The sequence below is a fragment of the Canis lupus genome, chromosome 6 (assembly GCF_048164855.1).
Source record: "Canis lupus baileyi chromosome 6, mCanLup2.hap1, whole genome shotgun sequence".
NCBI classification, from domain to species: domain Eukaryota; kingdom Metazoa; phylum Chordata; class Mammalia; order Carnivora; family Canidae; genus Canis; species Canis lupus.
Genome location: NC_132843.1, coordinates 10,110,973 through 10,135,243, shown reverse-complemented (window position 1 = coordinate 10,135,243; position 24,271 = coordinate 10,110,973). Strand labels below are relative to the sequence as shown.

The 24,271-nt window shown below is 40.0% G+C and overlaps 1 pseudogene; it reads right to left on the bottom strand.

Moving 5' to 3' along the window:
* Nucleotides 1–10,082: 10,082 nt before the first annotated feature.
* LOC140636107 (U6 spliceosomal RNA) lies at nucleotides 10,083–10,166 on the bottom strand (annotated as a pseudogene).
* Between the last annotated feature and the right edge of the window lie 14,105 nt (nucleotides 10,167–24,271).

The following is a 24,271-nucleotide window of genomic DNA, read 5'->3' as shown; positions in this document are numbered from 1 at the left end:
TGATCCCTGATTGCTTGGGGAATAGAGATAGAAGAACATGCAGCAGATATTTTAAGTCTTTGGCCTTTGAGGAATAATCTTGAGTGCTCTGTTAGGTTATTCTTGGGGAAATGCTAACCCTGCAAGACAGGGTCTGAAAATGCCTATCACTTAGGAAGACAGCAGAGCATAAGATCTGTTTCCAAAGATTGGTCTTATACATCAGCTCCTTACCTTTAAATATCTCTTTCTCTTTTCTTCTCCTCCCTTCCCCCCTTCCCTTACTCTTTTCTTCCCTGACATCAAAACTAGGAGAAAGGAAGAATATGCATTAGTTTATATAATAAGCTTCAGTGAAGTGGTTTAGGTTTTTTGGAAACTAATTCCATTTCCAGTTGTGCTCCATGCTTTAACCAGGAAAGAGAAGTAGAACTATTCCACATACCATTCGTATCTCCTGCCAGAGAGACAATGTGATCACCTCCTTATACTGCATGCTCAGGTCTATAAAGTTTGCATGAGAGGAGCCCCATGAATGGATTTCTTGATCACTCAAGAGAATAATTGAGTTTGAGTACAATGTCTGCATATACGGTCTTCCTAAATGATATTCATTGCACAAATTTTCATTAAAATATTTCCCTAAATCAGTGTTCTACACTTCTCTCCTTGATTGCTCATAGATGATGGACAGTACTCCAGTATCCTTATTTATAAGTTTTCATCATGCCATCAATGATATTTATCAGGCGAGTAGTCATGGATGAATTCAGAGTAGTTAAGTGATTCTATATAATTCCTTCGCCCACCAAGTGTCTCCATTCCCCGCCTGCTCTTTTTGGTTGAAGATTATTTCTCTTCACAGTGTTTTCATAAGAAGTTAGAGACCTGAGACACAGATTTGCTTTCTCTCCATTGGCCCCAAACTTCTGGCCTACACCTTGCAAACTGTCCAAAGATAGGCAGAGAAAGTGACCTGTTCATCTCAAGATCTTAGTGCTATATCTGGTACATCCTGTGTTCTTAATGAATGTTCTATGGAACAGAACCAGGTCTTCTGTCTCCAAATGTGGTAGACACATCCTGGGTATCCCACAATGAGTCATATCCTTGGCAATTCCATTCTCCTGAGAGTAGGTGGATTCTGTACCTGCTTCTAACCAACAAAATCTGGCAAAATTGATAGAATGTCACTCATGTAATTGTGTTACCTCATATGGCAAAGCCATGGGATTTGTCAGATGTGATTAAGCCCCTGATCAGTTCATTTTGAGTTAATCACAGGAAACATTGCCTTGGGTAGGCATGATCTAATCTATGGAGCCCTTTAAAAGAAGGTGTAGGTCTTCCCTGAGCTCAGAGACAGTCTCTCCCACTGGCCCTGAAAAAGCAAACCACCATGAGTTTGGGAGGGAAGCTTGCCTCAGATGAGATCACAGCCCAAACAACACATTGATGGGAGCTTTGTGAGGCCCTGAGTAGGGAACTCAGCAAATCTGTGCTCAGATTCCCAACCCATGGAGACTAGGAGATAATAAATGGCTGTTTGAAGTAGTCATAGAAAACTATACACTAAACATAAATAAAAAGACCCTTTGTGGTTATTCCTGGCGTTCTTTGCAAACCTCAATTATTTTTGCTGCAGATTTTCCTTGATATAATTTTATAAAGTTTTATTTGTCCTTTGTTATTTTACTTCCTTTTTATTATTATGCATTTGATATTAAAATGTGTGCCCATTGGGGACTCTCTGATTCATGAGGCAGATGGATTCTTTAGGTCCCATGCCCCTTTCTTTCCTGCTAAAGTCAAAGCCAGTAATACAAGCAGAATTTAATCCTTGAAAGCTGACTCCTTTCAGTTCTCTTCTACCTCTAGAGTTTTGTGGCATAGAATCAAGGAGTTTTCTTTCTTTGAAACTTTGGAAAATTTACCACATTTGGTTGTTGTGAGGATGAACCAAAGTAGAGGATTAGAATGCCCATTATTACTATATATATAACAGTTTATGAAGCCCCCTTGCAAACATAATTAAAGCCTCTATATTGTTTCATCAGGTAAGAGGTATTCTGGTTCTGGACAGGTCCTTGATTTACAGATGAAGCCATTAAGAGTTAAGGATACCTCCCAAGGTAGTAATAGAGGTAGATGAACCCAAGATAGGCTACCCCAAACACCTACTTTTTACATTCCCTCACAGACTCTAGGAAGTATTTCTTACACCATTTTGTTCAAAGTCTAGTTACTCATCTGGTATACCTGATAATGTAGAATCTCAGTCATCAAGGATCTCTGGGAGGTGGGAACCAGCACTATGCTTTTTAAACAAACTGTTGAAGCTATTTTCACTTCCTAAAGATGGAGACTCATTGCTTTAAAGTGACATGGCCATGTTTCCTCAGGTTTCCTTTATCCTTCTCATTCACAAAATAAATTGCTTCTTTGGATTAAAATTATGCCAAAAGTAGCCATTTCTTAGTAGTCTCCTCCACCCCCTGTGACACGCAGCTGTCAGGAAATAGGGTCTATGACAAGGTTATCTATGGCTGTGATAACTTTTGACACAGGCCTGGGTGGTGGGAGCTCTCTAACACTCCACTATCACCCCTGAAATAATGCAAGAGTTCGAATAAGAAGTGAATCTCCCCTTGTTCTTCTTGCTTAGGAACATGGCAGTGCAGTAAAGAATGTTCCTCTAGGGAGGGTTTGGGAAAAGATGAGTTGGAGGAAGCTAATGCCAAAACACACAGGCATCTCTAGATGTTGCCCTGTACAAATAACTACACCGTACAATGATGATAGAAGACATCTGTCAGCTTGGTTTAGTGAAGAGTAAATGGAATCCAGAGTTAAAGGCAGTGGTTTCAGCATCAGCTACTATTTATCAACCAATCATTTTTCTTCTCACAGCCTTACTTTCTCCATCTTTAAAATATGGCAAACTGGAATTTGCCCTGTTTACCTCATAGGATTGCTATGAGAATGAACTAAAATAAAATTAAATAATGTGCATCTCAAGGTGCTATATAAACATAAAACAATACCTACATGTGAAAAGGGGCATGTACAGTTGACCCTTGGACAAGAAGGGTTCTGACTCCCTACGGAGTTGAAAATCTGCATGTAACTATTGACTCTCCCAAAACCTAACTACTAATAGCCCATTGTTGACATTTTTAATAACATAAATAGTTGATTAACACATATTGTGTATGTTACATGTATTATATACTGTATTCTTACCATAAAGTAAGCTAGAGAAAAGAAAATGTTACTAAGAAAAGCATAAGGAAAGGATACAGTCAACAAAACTAAAAGACAACCTACAGAATGGGAGAAGATATTTGCAAATGACGTATCAGATAAAGGCCTAGTTTCCAAGATCTATAAAGAACTTATTAAACTCAACACCAAAGAAACAAACAATCCAATCATGAAATGGGCAAAAGACATGAACAGAAATCTCACAGAGGAAGACATAGACATGGCCAACACGCACATGAGAAAATTCTCCACATCACTTGCCATCAGGGAAATACAAATCAAAACCACAATGAGGTACCACCTCACACCAGTGAGAATGGGGAAAATTAACAAGGCAGGAAACCACAAATGTTGGAGAGGATGCGGAGAAAAGGGAACCCTCTTACACTGTTGGTGGGAATGTGAACTGGTGCAGCCACTCTGGAAAACTGTGTGGAGGTTCCTCAAAGAGCTAAAAATAGACCTGCCCTAGGACCCAGCAATTGCACTGTTGGGGATTTACCCCAAAGATACAGATGCAATGAAACGCCGGGACACCTGCACCCCAATGTTTCTAGCAGCAATGTCCACAATAGCCAAACTGTGGAAGGAGCCTCGGTGTCCATCGAAAGATGAATGGATAAAGAAGCTGTGGTCTATGTATACAATGGAATATTACTCAGCCATCAGAAATGACAAATACCCACCATTTGCTTCAACATGGATGGAACTGGAGGGTATTATGCTGAGTGAAGTAAGTCAATCGGAGAAGGACAAACATTATATGTTCTCATTCATTTGGGGAATATAAATAATAGTGAAAGGGAATATAAGGGAAGGGAGAAGAAATGTGTGGGAAATATCAGAAAGGGAGACAGAACATAAAGACTCCTAACTCTGGGAAACGAACTAGGGGTGGTGGAAGGGGAGGAGGGCGGGGGGTGGGGGTGAATGGGTGACAGGCACTGAGGGGGGCACTTGACGGGATGAGCACTGGGTGTTATTGTGTATGTTGGTAAATTGAACACCAATAAAAAATAAATTTATTAAAAAAAAGAAAAAAAAAGAAAAACAGACATATTTAAAAAAAAAAGAAAAGCATAAGGAAGAAAAAATACACTTACATGACTGTACTGAATTTATTGAAAAAAAATCCATATGTAAGTGGACCTGAGCAGTTCAAAAGTGTGTTGTTTAAGGGTCAATTGTATGTTTTTTCCAGGGCTCTATATATACAAGCCTCAGCATGGCTCAGACATAAACTAGGCACTAGAAATCACTTCAGTTTATTTGTTGAGTGAAAATATATTCCTTTATAAGTGTGAAAAATTACTCAGGAAGACTCTTCACTTGTGGCTAGCCCTGGAAAGCAAAATCCTAAAACAATATTCTATAATCCAGAGACAGCTACATGGAAAAATAGGTCACAAGGGCTCAAAGCTGCTCTGAATTTGAGTAAGAATATGGCTTGGGGAGGGTGAGGGAATGCAGTGTCCATAGCCCTGGGAAGAAAGCTCAGAGGGACTGGGAGGAGGGAGACAGGGAATGCTAGTATCCTTGGGAGGAGGATGCCGCACAAAGCACATAAATTATTTCCTTCAACAAACATTATTGAACAACTCCGATATTCCAGTATTGAGTGAGATGCTGGGGATATTACAATGAAAACATGGATCCCAGCCTCAAGGAAATGTCTGCTACAAGGAGAGATATTAATCCCAGATATTTAATATAGAGCTTGGTAACTGCTGGGATGGAAATAAGTACAGAGTGATATAAGAGGAAGTAGGAGAGAGTCCCTTAACTCAGGTTGGGAAACAAAGACTGTTTCTCAGAGGAAGTGATACCTAAGAGTAATATTGAAGGACCGGTAAGAGTTATCCAGGAGAAGGGGGTAAAAGTGAACTAGAAATAGGAACAAAGAAGAAAAGCATAACCTAGAATGAGAGAAAAAACGGCCATTTGTGGATTATGCAGGTAGAGATTCATATGACTAGACAGATGTGTGAGAGAAGGTAAAGATCAAACAAGTTAGGTCCAAATCTTATTGTGAATGACCTTATACAATATGCTAAAGAGTTTGAATTTTGTCCTAGAGCCATTGGGAAACATTGAAAAAGTAGAGTGATGTCATCAAATTTCCTACACAGTTAATTACTTAATTAAATTACTTAACTAAAAATTACTGAAAGATTCTATCTACTAATAAAGCTTCCAACTACATGAACTTGGGAAGTCTGTGACCCATGAAAAAGTGGAAAAATGGGTTCATAGCAAGGTCAGAGGCAGAAATTCAGAATTGTACAGGAAAACTTTACATCAGCTCAACCAAGATAAACACCATAATTGTAATTAAGATTGCACATTGGGAAGACATCAGCTGCTACCCAAACCCTCCCACCTTTAAAACGACTAAGGGTCTTACTAACTGAACAGTAAATGAATAAGAATTTATATATTTGAACTTATGGTAGTGTTTCTAGGAGGATAGTTTTATTATAATATGCCTAAATGTGCCTCAGTGACAATGACAGATGACACTTTAGAATGGAATATGGGGTAGGGGTCATACCCTCAAGCATAATGGTGCTAAGTGGCATTATGCAATATCTGTCAGTGGGTTATCAGTGTCCTAAAATTTCATCTCTGATTGCTTTGAAAACACCCTTTACAAAATGTGTTGAAAGAGAGCTATGAAAACAAGCAAACAAATATTCTCCAATGAGATAGACATTTGCTATAAAACAAAAATGAATAGAAAGTATTTTAGAGTTATATTTCTAGTAGACATATTATCATTAAGAGAATTCATATTGAAAAGCCAAAGAGGCCCTTCCAGAAATTCAAAGAAGTACTGACTGTGAGAAAAATTCAATTGAAGCCAAGTAGTTTTAGAATTATGATAATTTCATATGTTCATCCACAGCCTTAACTTTTCCTTTGAACATCTGCCCTGGACATTTCTATCCACTGTGTCCCATAAACACATCAAGCTCAGCCTCCAACACTAATTGCGTGTTCTCCCTCCATCAATTCCTGCTGATCTTCTTATGATGGTTATATTAATTGGTTGTACCATCATCAAGACAGTCACCCAACCCAGAAACTCTGCAGTTATCCTAAAATACTTCCTCCTCTTAATATTCCAAATATAGTCACCAGTCCTACTGATTCTGAGTTCTAAAAACATTTCAAATCTATTGATGTTTCTGTTCTTGGAGTCCCTGCCTCAGATCAGGGACTTAATTAACACAGTTACCTGCAGGACGGATGTGTCAGTCAACTAAGAGATCACCCTGTCTGTGCTCTCTCTCTTCCTAGTTATTTACCCCATTACCACCCAAAATGACCTTTAAGAATGAAAATTTATTCATGTCACTCTCCAACCTTAAAACCAGTTAGCTGCTCTCCATCGCATGAGCATGACATTTAGGTAGAGTGCTCATTTGTCATTCTTTACCCAATATTGGCTACTGTTCCAGCATGATTATAAATAACCACCTTTCACTACCAAAGGTGCCCCAATTTAGACAACTATTACTAAGTAATTTTTTCAGTTCATTGTCTAGTTTCCTCTCACTTCTTTTGCTGTCTGCCTAGTGAAAAACTTTTTATCCTCTTACATCACCTGCTTCACTAAGACCACCTGTTCTCAGGCAGCTTTCACACTGGTCTTGGAGATTCCTTTGCCTGTGGTTCTGTTATGGTAATGAATAACTTGCATTGCTTAAGACAGGAGTGGTGAGGCAGAGACCAGGCCGCACTTGTCTCTGCAACATTAGAACCTAGCAGAGGATCAGACATACAAATGTATCTCATTAGCTGGATCAAACATTGCTTTGACAGTTCAGAAGACTGTATTTCTTTCTTTTTTTTTTTTAAGATTTATTTATTTATTTATTTATTTATTTATTTATTTATTCATTCATGAGAGACAGACAGAGAGAGAGAGAGAGAGGGAGAAGCAGGCTCCATGCCGGGAGCCCGACGTGGGACTCGATCCCGGGTCTCTAGGATCACACCCTGGGCCGAAGTCGGTGCTAAACCGCTGAGCCACCCGGGCTGCCCTGTATTTCTTAACCTATCACATTGGCCACATATATCAATTTCTAAAATAAATGATTAAAATACACTTTATAAATAGTATCTTTGTTTTTATATGTGATGACTGACCTGAAATCATGCAATGTATCATACCTATTAATAGCTACCAATAATAGCAAAAATAATGACAAGAATTATTCTTTAAAACAATTTTAGCAAATATAATGGCATACTTGGTGATCAATTCAAAACAATTCTCTTAAAGGACGACTATCAGTCTTCATTCAATCAGACACTGTATTTTTCTTGTACTCTATAAGGTGTCTCACACGTTGTCAACACTCCATGGAGTGTAAAACAGCAGTGATAATTAGGCTTTTATATTTGTGCTCATTATCCAGAACAAAGGGTGTACATGCTACTAAAGCACAATGACTTTTCTCATTTGAATATTTACAGTCCTGACAACTTGAAAAGCTTATTATGTAGTGTTAATCAAATGAAGAGTTTCACATTCTTCTCACAAGCAAAGGATACAATTTTTGGTACAAATTAGAATCCACAAGCATTTGACCTTAAAAGTAGAGAGGAAAAAAAATCATTCCATATAAATCAAGGTCACCTGGACATGGGAGCCAACTCCTGGCACGAATTTTGTTAAAATCTTAATTTTTGTGAATATTAAATCTTAGAAGGAACCAGAGTAACTACACTAGTTTGTAGGATTTGAGGTTGGGTGGTCTCTGACTTAGCATTTGCTTTCCCCTTGCCCTTTATTAACATTCCTTACAACCACCAAAGAAAAATTTCCTCCGTTCATGAAGATCTTCTAGATTATGACACACCAACACTATTATTAAGGGCCATATGACTACACATCTTCAGTCTCCGTAGAACAACAGTAAAGATAGATATTAACTCGTTCTAATTGATGTTCATCTTGCAAAGGTAATGTCTTTGACCTCTCTCTGCAGAACTAAGATTAATGCTCAATACCGAGGAAATCAAAGAGCCAGCCAAATGATTGGGGACCTTTTAAAGCTCATAATTATCATTCATAGCAATTGTGGCTTTTCATGAGAAGTGGGCAGGTAAACATAGTAATGATATAGTCCTTTATGAAAGTAATATTGAACTTTGAATCCAAAAACTTTAGTTCTAGGTCTAAGTCTGCTAACAGTACAAGGAGGAGGAGGAAAAGTAAGAAGATGGAGGAGGAAGAAGAAAGGGGAGAAGGAGAAGAAAGGGAAGGAGAAGAAGAAAGGGGAGGAGGGGGAGTAGAATAGGAGGCAGCAAACTAATTATTGAACAACAAATTTATAGCAAAAACTATAGTGCCTATGTGGGGGACAGCTAGTCAGTGGGAAAGAGAGAGAAAGGAACATGAAATCTTCCTAGAGTAGGTGAGCTGAACGTTGATATCTGGAGGGTAAGAGTTAATGAGATGAATTCAGGAGGGAAAACAGAAAGGTGCTCCTGGAGGAAAGAAATGAATATGCAAAAGTATGTGCTGGTAGCATGAAAATTTATGGGGTGTTCCATTCTTCATTTTATCTGAATCACAGAACTTCAGGCTAGGGGAATAAACAATTATTCATCCAAAAAGTGAAACAGAAGCAGGATTTGTGAATGCCTTCTATATATCAATAAAACATCATGGAGTAGAGTTTTAGTCAAGGGAGTGAAATGTCAGATTTGTATTCGGGTTGTAGAAAGACTGTTGTGGGTGGCAAAGGAGGGATGAAGAGTGGCCGGGCCTGAGGCAGGAAGAGCAAGTCAGAGGCAGGTATGGTAGCAATCTCAGCAAGATGATGGGCAGAGTTGGTGAGAGATGAAAGCTCTAGAGCTGTGAAGTTGGCTTTGGATATCTTGATGGTACTTATCTGGGGGGAAGGGAAGATCCTAAGATAATACCCAGTTTTGGGGTTCAGCAACTGAGTGAGAAGTGGACCCCTTCACTGGGATACAATAAATAGAGGGGAAAACCATTTGGGAGGCTGGGAGCTTTATGTGGAAACCCATCAAGCTCTTACGGCTGAGGAGACATTTAAGGGAAGTTATCTATTGGGCAGAGGTCTGTGGAAGCTTAGGATTCAGAGTAAAGCTGGGCTTCGCTATCCCTAACTGAAACCTTGGAATTGTTGCAATACCTAAGGAGGACAACAGAGAATTTAGAAGGGACAAAATCCCAGGATAGAAACCTGGGGAATACCACATGATAGGAAAAGGAACTAGCAAAGGATGCTGAGACTGGGTAGGAAAAGAGGTGGAAGGAAAACCAAAGAGAGTATGAAATCTCAAAAGATAAAAAAAAGAGAGAATATTTTAAATAGAAAGAGTGCTTATGAATACAAATATTTCAGAGAAGTGGAACAACATAATGACCTGAAGTGACCATTCGGCATGAAAGCAGAATAATCACATATGTTCTCGACAAAACTAGATTCCATGAAGATGGAGAGTGGCAGATGGATTACAGTGGTTTGAAGAATGAATAAAAGTGAAGCAGGAAGCAGGGTTCTTCTGAGAAGCTTGGTGGTAAAGGGAAAGGAAGAACCGAGGCTGCTAGCTATGTCAACCTAGGTCCCACATCCAGGAAGGGTTTCTTTTGTTAAGACGGAAATACTGAATGTAATTAGGTGTCATGCCAAAGATTCCTTTAAAGAGGGAAATAATAATATAGCATGAAGAAAGTGGATGGTTAATAGACTAGATTCTAAGAAGGCAAAACTGGATGAGATCCAGCAGAAAAAAAAAGGGTGGGGGGAAGATAAGCCTCGAAGGGGGGCAGGGGCCTCATCGTGCCACAGTGAGAACAAATTTGCATGTCATCCTTGCACGGAGGCCATGCTAATCTTCCCTGTAGCATCCCAGTTTTAGTACATGTGCTGCCAAAGCAAGTGCATCACAGTGAGAACAAAGAAGGGGGAAAACAGGAATGCTGAAAAAGTTAAGCTCAGAGCTATAGGAAGTTGTGAGAATTCCCATTATACTGTTCTCTGCCTATTTTGTCCTCTCAGTTCACTAAGAGTCAAAGTCATTTGCTGAGAATAAGATTAAATCCTAGCCTAGTGGGTTTGAAGAAAAATTCGATTAAAAAAAATAGCATCAACAGAGAAAGAAAAGAACTGATTAGGAAACAGAAGAATTGCCAGGCAGTCCAGGGAACTGAGCCTTGGTTGGGGAGTGTGAATGTATGAGCTAACAGAAGTACCAAAATGTGGGCTCTCGAGTCCTCTCCAGTGTGTCTGGGTGTGGGCATTGAGAAATCAGGCTAATAGACTGGCCTCAAACGAGTATTGTAGAGCAGGTGCCCTGGAAGGGTACTGAGTCCAGGGAAAAAATGGCAACTATTTCATTTGTTTCCTCTCACATCTCTACACAAAAAGGTATTCTTGCCCTTGTGTTACAGAAGGTGAAGCTATCATTCATAGAAGCGTATCTATGTTCCATCTCAGTCCACCTGCACATCTACACATCTGCACGGGCTGTGTTAAGAGAGTCAGCTAGCTGGACCTTTAGAATCAAAGCCACTGCTCTCTTCACTGTACTGCACTGCCTCTCTGGCAGCTACACAATATTAACCAAAACAGAAAGAAGGAGTTAAGAGCTTTGTCCCTTTCCTATTCTGGGACAACTGTGTTCCCTCTGTTTTATAATAGAAATCCAGGTTATACACATGAAGCATTTTAGCCCCCAGAAGGCAAGCACTAAGCTAATTTAGGAGATATATAAATGGTGTACCAAAGTGCTCAGAGCAATGTTCACACAGTGATAAGCTCATTTATGATACAGGATTATTAAAACCCAATCTGTTTTTTGGGTTCCAGCAGATTTTTATTTGTGTTAGCAGCAGATTCTGCTCTATGCTGGGAAAAAGGAGAAATGATCTTCAGTGAGGGCACTGTAAGGCTTTGAGCAGAAGCTGCAAACCAGAATCGCACACTCCTCCAAGTACAGATTTCATTTCCTCATCCCTTTGGTGGTGATTTATGTCATTGTAGTGACACTATCCTCAAAACACTGGAAAGTAGGCAAAACGATATTTTATGATTAGGTATTTAATTGTAGCCAAATAATTTAAAATGTTTGAACACGATTGCTTCAATTCCCACTTTCTGGATAGAGGACTCAACCAAAACAGGTGGCAGCTCTGCACTTTTTACTTCTGATGTTCTCACTAAAATTCTCAGCAGCCCTCAGAGCTCAGAGAGCTTGACCAGCCGAAAGAATAATAAATTTTGAATACTGAATTCATTGGAGGAGTGGGCCTCTTTAACCCAATAAATACATTAATTTTTAAGGGAAATTTATTGAGTCCTTTTTTCAGACCATCAAATATGGCCTGTTCTCTGGAGCACGAGGAGAAATGAGACTGGAAGCTAGTGCCCTACCTGTACACAGGTCCTCCTTCTCCTGGAGTTGCCTTCTCTTGGTCTCCCTCCCTCTTTTGCTGAGGAAAGACAGCTGGTCAGAAGCCCTGTTCCTGAAGTCTGGCATATCCTACCCAAGGGCATGAACATCCAGTAGGTTAAGCATCCATCTCCTGATTTTGGCTCAGGTCATAATCTCAGAGTCGTGGGATCAAACCCCACATCAGGCTTCCCACTCAGTAGGGAGTCTGCTTCTCTCTCTCTCTCTCTCTCTCTCTCTGCTACTCTTTCTACTTGCTGTCTCTCTCAAAGTAATAAATCAATTATTAAAAAAAACAAATAAAATTTCTCAAATTTACTAGTGTCTGTAGAGGAATCTCTGTCATCTATGAGTCCTCTTTGAATTTTGCTCTTTCCCCACTGGTCTGTTATGACCAACTAAAATGTTTTCCATCACTGTATTTCTAGTTGGCACATGGAATTCCATCTTACTTAAAAAGTTCATTAGACAAAAAGCAGTTCTTTGATAAGAAAACAATATCTCCCATTAACCTAGATGGTGGGGTAAGCTGACATTATATGCCATCTAATATGATGTGATGTGAGACACCCAGCATCAGCTGTGAATAATTGTTTCTGAAAATGTTCATTCTGAATGCAACCAAGATCTTATACCTATGTACCTCAAATGTGACTAGTTCAAAGTGAGATGTGGTATAAGCATAAATTATATACCAGATTTCAAAGACTTAGAATAAAAACAAAAAGTAAAATTGCTCAATAATAATTATATCAATTACATGTTAAAATGATTATATTTTGGTTCTATTAATTAAGTTAAATATAAAATATATTATTAACATTAATTCCACCTCTTCCTTTTATATATTTCATGTGGCCACTAAAAAATTTAACATCATAAATATGGCTCTCATTTGGGGCTCATGTTATACTTGTACAGGAGAGTGCTGGCTTCCATTCAATTTGTAGTTTATACAAAGAGAAAGAAGTTAAAAAGTACCAAGTGAAAAGGATTAGCCAAATCTAAACTGGAGAAGGTCTATACAATAGACTCCAGAAAGCATGGGTCACAGACTGCTGCTGGTCTGCATAACCACTTATTATCAGGCCACAATAAGACCAGGAGCCTGCACAAGAATCTAAATCAACTATGTCACATCCTACCCATGCTGTTGCATGGTTCAGATGACATCATTTGCATAGCAAAACTTAGTCAACAAAGAAAACTTATCCTTTCATATTGGGAGGAGAGGACAACTATAAAAGACATTTTGGAACAACTAGGGAAATATTAATATGTGCTGGGACAAGAAGCAGATTAGTTATGCCTTCTCACTCCAGGCTATTCTTTGAACTTGCCAAGACAGGGTTTGAGAGAGAAGTCAATGAACTCTTCCTGGGTTGGGTTCTAGACTCAAAGACAATGAACCACCCAACAAGGTATCTCACCTTGTTATTAGTCCATGGAGTGCAAAAGTAGAAGGAGATCAAAGTCTACTTAATTTCTAATAGAACCACATTGCCCAAGAGACCACAAGGTTGGCCACCAATGCTACGTATTTGCTAAGTCCCTAAAGCAATGCCTAGACTCTGAACTCATGTCAACAGAAAATAAGTCACCAAATATGCAAACACCAAAACTTTTTCTGGATTACTCATCTCAGGTAACCAAACAGTGTCATGAGCAAGAGAGATCCCACCTGATTTTAGAAACAAAAAGAGCCAGAAACTTTGTCAAAAGATGGGGTTTCCATCCTTTGCAGGGCAGGAAGTCCTTGCTAATTTCATGCAACCAGATGGACCAGTGGCCCTGTTTGTTGTTTCTATACTCCCCCTTTCCAATATGGGAGGTGTTTTCTTAACCTTTATTGTGAAAAATTTTAAACATAAACAAAAGTAAAAAAAATCATATGATTAACATTTATTACTCAATTAAACAATCATCAACATTTTGCTCATCTCTTCCTTCATTTTCTTCACTGCGGTATTTTAAAGCCAATACCAAGATCATGTTATGTCATGAATAAATTAAGTGGGAGTTTTAAACTTTTTTATTACACTGATCTTTTTTCTTCTGTAACCATTGTATAGTGAATAATTTGTGATGATGAAACTTTTCATTTAACACATGCATCCAGATCATTAGAAGCTATGTGCCATGTGCATAAGACATAGAGGTCCTGGACCATGTATCTGACCATAATCACCTTATGCACCTTTGGTATGTCTCCCATCGTTAAAGAGCTGACTGCACTTCTAATCTAATGGAGTTAGAGATTTTTGAAGGTGTATATTCATATGTGAAAATGATATGAACACCAAATTGCTCCTTTTGGGCTTCAATCTTCCAAATTTCTTTGGTAAGAAATGTCTTTCCAAGTCATATCTAAAATTCAACTGATTAAAAAACTAATAATGTGCCTGTTTCATGCTTTCACATGTGAAAAAAATTTTAAAGACAAAATGGATTCTGAATAAATCAGTCACACAATCTAAATCTAAAACTAGTCACTCATCGTAGGATCTGAGCCAGATAAGGTGAACTATCTTTTTCTTTGTCAAGCTCTAGGAGAAAAAAAAAATCTTGATTTGCATTACCCTCAAGAAATTTGCATGAAAATGGAGGTGTTGGAGGAGGTGTGTGTGAAAGACTCCCGGCAAGAGGTGGAGGAAGGAGGGCAGACATTGCTGGAAGTAACAGCTAAAGTAGTTCAGCATGTTCCTCAGTGCATTGCCACTCTGGTAGGCAGGCTTCTTTTGGCACTGAGCTTAAGAGGCTACACACTGTCAGCCAGAATATTGAGGGTGCTGAGATCTCGTACAGTGTAAAAATTCCATTTACTGGCTGCTGGGAAGTAGTGAATATTCCAAAGGTTTCTTCTAGGTTGAGCCTTCTAGGTTTCCTTGTTTCTCAGTGACACAGCACAACACTTGTCAGGGGTGCAAAAGTCTAAACTAGGTCACCCTCCTCTCTGTAAAAGAGGTTTAGTTCACATCAGGTTAAAAAAACAGCAGCAGCAGCAACAACAACAACAGCAAAACAAACAAGAAAACATTTATTCATTCTAAAACAGCCTCGAGGAGAAATGGCAGTGACATTGAGAAGTCCTAGGATAGGTTAGGGAGATAAAAGTGGATTTTCTTTTAAGACCGTTTTTTTGAGATTGTTATTTTCTGACTATTTGTTTAGGTTTATTTTACTATATTAATTTTTTAAATAAGCAAACTTTTAGCTAAAATATTTCACCTAATTTGTTAGCTATGTGAGGCAAATAAGTTCATCGTGTGGTCCTCTATTTAATCATGACACTGAAAATGCACCTCAGTAGCATAAGAAAAATAACAGATATATTAGAGTTCTGAATATAATGATAAGAAACTAAATGTACAAAGAGACCATGGCCAGACCATGTATAACAACAGAACTCTGACCCGTACCCTCTGTAGCGATAGGCCCCGACAATTAGAATTTATCAGACAGCTGGCTTCCCTATGATGTGCCCTTGCTTCCACTTGGAAGCAACCAGAGAAAGGCAAATATACATCCCAAACCAATCTCAGAAGAGGCTCTAGTATGCCCACCTCCAGCTTCCCTGGTCAGTACCCCCAACAAGAGCATACATGAGCCTTCCTTTTATCCCTCATTATAAAGCTCTCCCACTCTTCTGCCTGCCTTTGCGTCTCTGCCAAACATAAGGGACAGTGGCCAACTTTCTTTCTACAGCAAGCCCTACATTTGTTCTGGTAGAGATTGTCTTTGCATATTTCCATAGTTTCCTGAAGGTGTCACCAAAACAGTATGCTCTGTTCTCTGCTGCAAACCCCAGTGTTTGACCAGGCGAGGTGCCCACAGAATCTCCTTGTCATTTGCTACTGACAGCTTGTGGAAGTCTTGCCAACGTAGTAAGTCAGTACCAGGTCCCAACTCCAATCCCTTTGCTGCGAGATCCTTGGCTCTTTATCCTCAGTTTGGAATGAGGTTTTATTATTGATTCTCATTTGCTTTTCTGATTGGCTTACTTATTTTCTCTCTGGTTTTCCTTCTGTAGGTGGAGTGGGGCAGGATGGTGGGGTAGGATGGGTACCAATTGTCAGGTCTGTACTCAGAGGCAGTCATCATTAGGTTCGGGCTGTGAAACTGGAGGTGAACAAGCATTACAAGCATTACCTTCCTACCTACCTTGGCTGACTTTCATGGAGTGTCTCGGTCTAAATCCTCTCCCCCACATGTAAAAACCCCTGCCTCTTCTGTGTACTCTCATTATAATATAAATTCTTGTGCATATCCTTCTAAATGGCATAACTTCATTGGGGATGACTTGGGTGTTTAATTCCACTCTGGGAAATGTTTGATTTGAACAAAATTTGTCATTTGAGAGGTATCTTAAGAAAGAAAGGGAGTAAGATTTCACAAGTTCAAATAAAGATTCTTTGGCCAAAACAAATGAACCAGCCGACAAACTGAAACAAGAGCAAACTAGACTTATTTCCCCAGTGAATATTCTCCCTTCTGTTGTCCTGTTGTCTCTCTATATCGAGTGGTCCCTCTTCTTCTCCTTCTGACCTCTCTTCTTGCACCTCCTCTTTGTTCTTCCCTTGTCCAGAGCTTCCATCTTTCCCCTAAAATTCTAATACCCTCAAATGCTAGTTGCCTCTTTCGATCTATTCCTCCCATGAGCCAAGTATGAAGGCAACTGTAGAATTTAAACCTTGGAGTCCAGCAGAAATAAGAGCCAATAAGGATTTCCCTAAACCAAGACAAGATCAGAAGCTACAGGTATACCTTGCAGTTACTGCAAGTTCAGTTTCAGACCATTGCAATAATAGGGCCCATGGCATTGAGGCAAGTCAAATGAATGTTTGGGTTTCCCAGTACATATAAAAGTTATGTTTATACTGTCCTGTAGTCTATTAAGTGTGCTCTAGCATTATGACTGAAAAACAATGTACATACTTTAATCAAAAAAATATTTGATTGCTAAAAAGAAAGCTAACTACTATAGAAACTTTCAGGGAGTCATAAGACCTGATCACGATAACAAATACAATAATAATGAAAAAGGAGGGAGGGGCAAGATGGCGGGAAGAGTAGGGTCCCCAAATCACCTGTCTCCACCAAATTACCTAGAAAACCTTCAAATTATCCTGAAAATCTATGAATTCGGCCTGAGAATTAAAGAGAGAACACCTGGAATGCGACAGTGAGAAGAGTTCGCGCTTCTATCCAGGTAGGAAGACGGGGAAAAAGAAATAAAGAAACAAAAGCGTCCAAGGGGGAGGGGCCCCGCGAGGAGCCGGGCTGAGGCCGGGGCGAGTGTCCCCAGGACAGGAGAGCCCCGTCCCGGAGGAGCAGGAGCTGCACCGACCTTCCCGGGCGGAAAGGGGCTCGCGGGGAGTTGGAGCAGGACCCCAGGAGGGCGGGGATGCCCTCGGGCTCCGGGGACACTAACAGACACCTGCGCCCGGGGAGAGTGCGCCGAGCTCCCTAAGGGCTGCAGCGCGCACGGCGGGACCCGGCGGGACCCGGAGCAGCTCGGGGGGGGCTCGGGCGGCGGCTCCGCGGAGGGGGCTGCGGGGCGGGAGCAGCTCGGAGGGGCTCGGGCAGAGGAAGAGGCTCCGTGCGGAGGGGCCTGCGCGGTTCCAGGAGCAGCTCGGAGGGGCTCGAGCGGCGGCTCCGCGGACGGGTTTGCGCGGCCCGGGAGCGCGAATCCACCAGCGCAGGCCCCGGAGCACAGGGCGCCGGGACAGAGCCCAGGATCCGGCCTCCCCCGGGACAGGCAGAGGCCCGGAGGGCCCAGGACAGCAAGGACGCTCCTGCCCCAGCTGAGCAGATCAGCGGCCCCGCCCCGGAGCATCCAGGCCCTGCAGACGGAGAGCTCCGGAGTTCCTGCGGGGGCTGAATCCAGGTTTCCAGAGCTGGCCCCGCCACTGGGGCTGTTGCTCCTGGGGCCTCACGGGGTAAACAACCCCCACGGAGCCCTGCACCAGGCAGGGGCACAGGAGCTCCCCCAACTGCTAACACCTGAAAATCAGCACAACAGGCCCCTCCCCCAGAAGACCAGCTAGACGGACAACTTCCAGGAGAAGCCAAGGGACTTAAAGTACACAGAATCAGAAGATTCTCCCCCGTGGTTCTTTTTTTTTTTTTTTTTTTTTTTTTTTTGCTTTTTGATTTGTTTCCTTCCCCCACCCCCCTTTTTCCTCCTTTCTTTCTTTTTCTTTCTCTTTTTCTTCTTTTTTTTTCTTTTTTTTTTCTTCCTTTTTTTTCTCTTTCTCTTTTCTTTCCTTCTTTCTCTCCTCTTTTTCTCCTTTTCCCAGTACATCTTGCTTTTGGCCACTCTGCACTGAGCAAAATGACTAGAAGGAAAACCTCACCTCAAAATAAAGAATCAGAAACAGTCCTCTCTCCCACAGAGTTACAAAATCTGGATTACAATTCAATGTCAGAAAGCCAGTTCAGAAGCACTATTATACAGCTACTGGTGGCTCTAGAAAAAAGCATAAAGGACTCAAGAGACTTCATGACTGCAGAATTTAGAGCTAATCAGGCAGAAATTAAAAATCAATTGAATGAGATGCAATCCAAACTAGAAGTCCTAACGACGAGGGTTAACGAGGTGGAAGAACGAGTGAGTGACATAGAAGACAAGTTGATAGCAAAGAGGGAAACTGAGGAAAAAAGAGACAAACAATTAAAAGACCATGAAGATAGAATAAGGGAAATAAACGACAGCCTGAGGAAGAAAAACCTACGTTTAATTGGTATTCCCGAGGGTGCCGAAAGGGCCAGAGGGCCAGAATATGTATTTGAACAAATTCTAGCTGAAAACTTTCCTAATCTGGGAAGGGAAACAGGCATTCAGATCCAGGAAATAGAGAGATCCCCCCCTAAAATCAATAAAAACCGTTCAACACCTCGACATTTAATAGTGAAGCTTGCAAATTCCAAAGATAAAGAGAAGATCCTTAAAGCAGCAAGAGACAAGAAATCCCTGACTTTTATGGGGAGGAGTATTAGGGTAACAGCAGACCTCTCCACAGAGACCTGGCAGGCCAGAAAGGGCTGGCAGGATATATTCAGGGTCCTAAATGAGAAGAACATGCAACCAAGAATACTTTATCCAGCAAGGCTCTCATTCAAAATGGAAGGAGAGATAAAGAGCTTCCAAGACAGGCAGCAACTGAAAGAATATGTGACCTCCAAACCAGCTCTGCAAGAAATTTTAAGGGGGACTCTTAAAATTCCCCTTTAAGAAAAAGTTCAGTGGAACATTCCACAAAAACAAGGACTGAATAGTTATAATGATGACACTAAATTCATATCTCTCAATAGTAACTCTGAATGTGAACGGGCTTAATGACCCCATCAAAAGGTGCAGGGTTTCAGACTGGATAAAAAAGCAGGACCCATCTATTTGCTGTCTACAAGAGACTCATTTTAGACAGAAGGACACCTACAGCCTGAAAATAAAAGGTTGGAGAACCATTTACCATTCGAATGGTCCTCAAAAGAAAGCAGGGGTAGCCATCCTTATATCAGATAAACTAAAATTTACCCCAAAGACTGTAGTGAGAGATGAAGAGGGACACTATATCATACTTAAAGGATCCATCCAACAAGAGGACTTTACAATCCTCAATATATATGCCCCAAATGTGGGAGCTGCCAAATATATAAATCAATTATTAACCAAAGTGAAGAAATACTTAGATAATAATACACTTATACTTGGTGACTTCAATATTGCTCTTTCTATACTCGATAGGTCTTCTAAGCACAACATCTCCAAAGAAACGAGAGCTTTAAATGATACACTGGACCAGATGGATTTCACAGATATCTACAGAACTTTACATCCAACCTCAACTGAATACACATTCTTCTCAAGTGCACATGGAACTTTCTCCAGAATAGACCACATATTGGGTCACAAATCGGGTCTGAACCAATACCAAAAGATTGGGATCGTCCCCTGCATATTCTCAGACCATAATGCCTTGAAATTAGAACTAAATCACAACAAGAAGTTTGGAAGGACCTCAAACACGTGGAGGTTAAGGACCATCCTGCTAAAAGATGAAAGGGTCAACCAGGAAATTAAGGAAGAATTAAAAACATTCATGGAAACTAATGAGAATGAAGATACAACCATCCAAAATCTTTGGGATGCAGCAAAAGCAGTCCTAAGGGGGAAATACATTGCAATACAAGCATCCATCCAAAAACTGGAAGGAACTCAAATACAAAAGCTAACCTTACACATAAAGGAGCTAGAGAAAAAACAGCAAATAGATCCTACACCCAAGAGAAGAAGGGAGTTAATAAAGATTCGAGCAGAACTCAACGAAATCGAGACCAGAAGAACTGTGGAACAGATCAACAGAACCAGGAGTTGGTTCTTTGAAAGAATTAATAAGATAGATAAGCCTTATTAAAAAGAAGAGAGAGAAGAGAGAAGAGAGAGAAGACTCAATAAAATCATGAATGAGAAAGGAGAGATCACTACCAACACCAAGGAAATACAAACTATTTTAAAAACATATTAGGAACAGCTATATGCCAATAAATTAGGCAATCTAGGAGAAATGGACGCATTTCTGGAAAGCCACAAACTACCAAAACTGGAACAGGAAGAAATAGAAAACCTTAACAGGCCAATAACCAGGGAGGAAATTGAAGCAGTCATCAAAAACCTCCCAAGACACAAGAGTCCAGGGCCAGATGGCTTCCCTGGGGAATTTTATCAAACGTTTAAAGAAGAAACCATACCTATTCTCCTAAAGCTGTTTGGAAAGATAGAAAGAGATGGAGTACTTCCAAATTCGTTCTATGAGGCCAGCATCACCTTAATTCCAAAACCAGACAAAGACCCCACCAAAAAGGAGAATTACAGACCAATATCCCTGATGAACATGGATGCAAAAATTCTCAACAAGATACTGGCCAATAGGATCCAACAGTACATTAAGAAAATTATTCACCATGACCAAGTAGGATTTATCCCTGGGACACAAGGCTGGTTCAACACCCATAAAACAATCAATGTGATTCATCATATCAGCAAGAGAAAAACCAAGAACCATATGATCCTCTCATTAGATGCAGAGAAAGCATTTGACAAAATACAGCATCCATTCCTGATCAAAACTCTTCAGAGTGTAGGGATAGAGGGAACATTCCTCGACATCTTAAAAGCCATCTATGAAAAGCCCACAGCAAATATCATTCTCAATGGGGAAGCACTGGGAGCCTTTCCCCTAAGATCAGGAACAAGACAGGGATGTCCACTCTCACCACTGCTGTTCAACATAGTACTGGAAGTCCTAGCCTCAGCAATCAGACAACAAAAAGACATTGAAGGCATTCAAATTGGCAAAGAAGAAGTCAAACTCTCCCTCTTCGCCTATGACATGATACTCTACATAGAAAACCCAAAAGTCTCCATCCCAAGATTGCTAGAACTCCTACAGCAATTCGGTAGCGTGGCAGGATACAAAATCAGTGCCCAGAAATCAATGGCATTTCTATTCACTAACAATGAGACTGAAGAAAGAGAAATTAAGGAGTCAATCCCATTTACAATTGCACCCAAAAGCATAAGATACCTAGGAATAAACCTAACCAAAGAGGTAAAGGATCTATACCCTCAAAACTATAGAACACTTCTGAAAGAAATTGAGGAAGACACAAAGAGATGGAAAAATATTCCATGCTCATGGATTGGCAGAATTAATATTGTGAAAATGTCAATGTTACCCAGGGCAATATACACGTTTAATGCAATCCCTATCAAAATACCATGGACTTTTTCAGAGAGTTAGAACAAAGTATTTTAAGATTTGTGTGGAATCAGAAAAGACCCCGAATAGCCAGGGGAATTTTAAAAAAGAAAACCATATCTGGGGGCATCACAATGCCAGATTTCAGGTTGTACTACAAAGCTGTGGTCATCAAGACAGTGTGGTACTGGCACAAAAACAGACGCATAGATCAGTGGAACAGAATAGAGAATCCAGAAGTGGACCCTGAACTTTATGGGCAACTAATATTCGATAAAGGAGGAAAGACTATCCATTGGAAGAAAGACAGTCTCTTCAATAAATGGTGCTGGGGAAATTGGACATCCACATGCAGAAGAATGAAACTAGACCACTCTCTTTCACCATACACAAAGATAAACTCAAAATGGATGAAAGATCTAAATGTGAGACAAGATTCCATCAAAATCCTAGAGGAGAACACAGGCAACACCCTTTTTGAACTCGGCCATAGTAACTTCTTGCAAGATACATCCACGAAGGCAAAAGAAACAAAAGCAAAAATGAACTATTGGGACTTCATCAAGATAAGAAGCTTTTGCACAGCAAAGGATACAGTCAACAAAACTCAAAGACAACCTACAGAATGGGAGAAGATATTTGCAAATGACATATCAGATAAAGGGCTAGTTTCCAAGATCTATAAAGAACTTATTAAACTCAACACCAAAGAAACAAACAATCCAATCATGAAATGGGCAAAAGACATGAACAGAAATCTCACAGAGGAAGACATAGACATGGCCAACATGCATATGAGAAAATGCTCTGCATCACTTGCCATCAGGGAAATACAAATCAAAACCACAATGAGATACCACCTCACACCAGTGAGAATGGGGAAAATTAACAAGGCAGGAAACCACAAATGTTGGAGAGGATGCGGAGAAAAGGGAACCCTCTCCTTTTCTTTTATTTCTAATGTTATATTTGTTTCAGGGGTACAATATAGTGATTCAAAAATTCTGTATATTACTCAGTGCTCATCAAGATAAGTGTGCTATTAATCCCCTTCACCTACTTCACCCATCCCCCACTGTCTACCTCCTCTCTGATAACCATCTGTTTGTTTTCTATACTTATGAGTCTGTTTCTTGTTTGTCTCTTTTTTCTCCTTTGTTGGTTTGTTTTGTTTTTTAAATTCCAATGTGAATGAAATCATATGATATTTGTCTTTTTTCTGATTGGCTTACTCTGCTTAACATTGTACTCTCTAGCTCTATCCATGTTGTTGTAAAGGGCAAGGTTTCAATTATTTTTATGGCTGAGTAATATTCCATTGCACATATATGCCACATATATCTTTAATTATCTTCTTTATCTATTCATCAACTAATACTTGAGCTGTTTCCATAATTTGGCTATTGTAAATGATACTGCTATAAAAATAGGAGTGCATATGTTCTTTTGAATTAGTGTTTTCATATTCTTTGGGAAATTGCCCAGTAGTGTGATTACTAGATCATATGATAATTTTATTTTTAATTTTTTAAGGAAACTACACTGCCTTCCACAGTGGTGGCACTAGTTTGCATTCTTATCAACACAGCAGTAGGGTTCCTTTTTCTCCACATCCTCACTAACACTTGTTGTTTCTTGTGTTTGTTTGTTTGTTTTTATTTTAGCCATTCTGACAGATGTGAAGTGATATTTCTTTCCACAATAAACCCAGGAGTCAAAAAGATAGGAGAAAATCTCCTAAATGACAAACAAAAGTTTTTGAATACAAATCAGCTGTATCATAATTTTCTCTGCAAATGGAGGAAAGGTAAAATGATAAGAGAAATTTTATAATAGACTAGGCAATACTTTAAAAAAATATTTATTTATTTGAGAGAGTCAGAGAGAAAGAGAGAGAGAAGGAGCACATGCATGGGGGTGGTCAGAAGGAGAAGGAAAGAAATCTTCAAGCAAACTCCCTGCTGAGTGTGGAGCCCTATGCTGGGCTGAATCCCAGGACCTTGAGTTTGTGACCTGAACTGAAATCAAGAGTCAGACACTCAATCCACTGAGACACCCAGGTGCTTTCTAACATTTGAAAGTTAAAGAAGATGCCAATGTAATAGCAGCTTTTTCATCTCATTTTGTCAATGGAGTTAAACCTGAAATTGGAGGCTTAATTCTAAAGTAGATATTGAAATGAGAGACAAGGCCTTAACCTGAATTAAAATATCCAGTACAGGGATCCCTGGGTGGCGCAGCGGTTTGGCGCCTGCCTTTGGCCCAGGGCACGATCCTGGAGACCCGGGATCGAATCCCATATCAGGCTCCCGGTGCATGGAGCCTGCTTCTCCCTCTGCCTGTGTCTCTGCCTCTCCCTCTCTCTCTCTGTGACTATCATAAGTAAAAAAAAAAAAAAAAAAAAAATATCCAGTACAGCATCTTGAAAGGGCTTTCTGATGAAATTATACAGGACCCCAAATAGACTTATGACCTTTCAGATCAAACAGTTATGTGACCTATTTCCTGATTTACCACCTTTTGACAAGAACATGTGTGAATAATGTAAACAGAAGGAACACTAGGAAAAAATATTGTATTTTCTTACAAAAGGGAAACCAAGATAGAAATATCCCACAATTCAGATCAGTGATGGTGCTCTGAGGAAGGAAAATATACCCAATATTCTGCTTTCCCCTTAAATATTTAAGGCAAATTAATTATAAATATAGATACTCTCATTAATTCCTGATAGATACAAGCAATATCCTTTCTATATTAAACACTGCTAACTGCTCAATCTCTTTATTTTTCTCAGAGAAAACACATAACAACATGATACGTATTTCAAA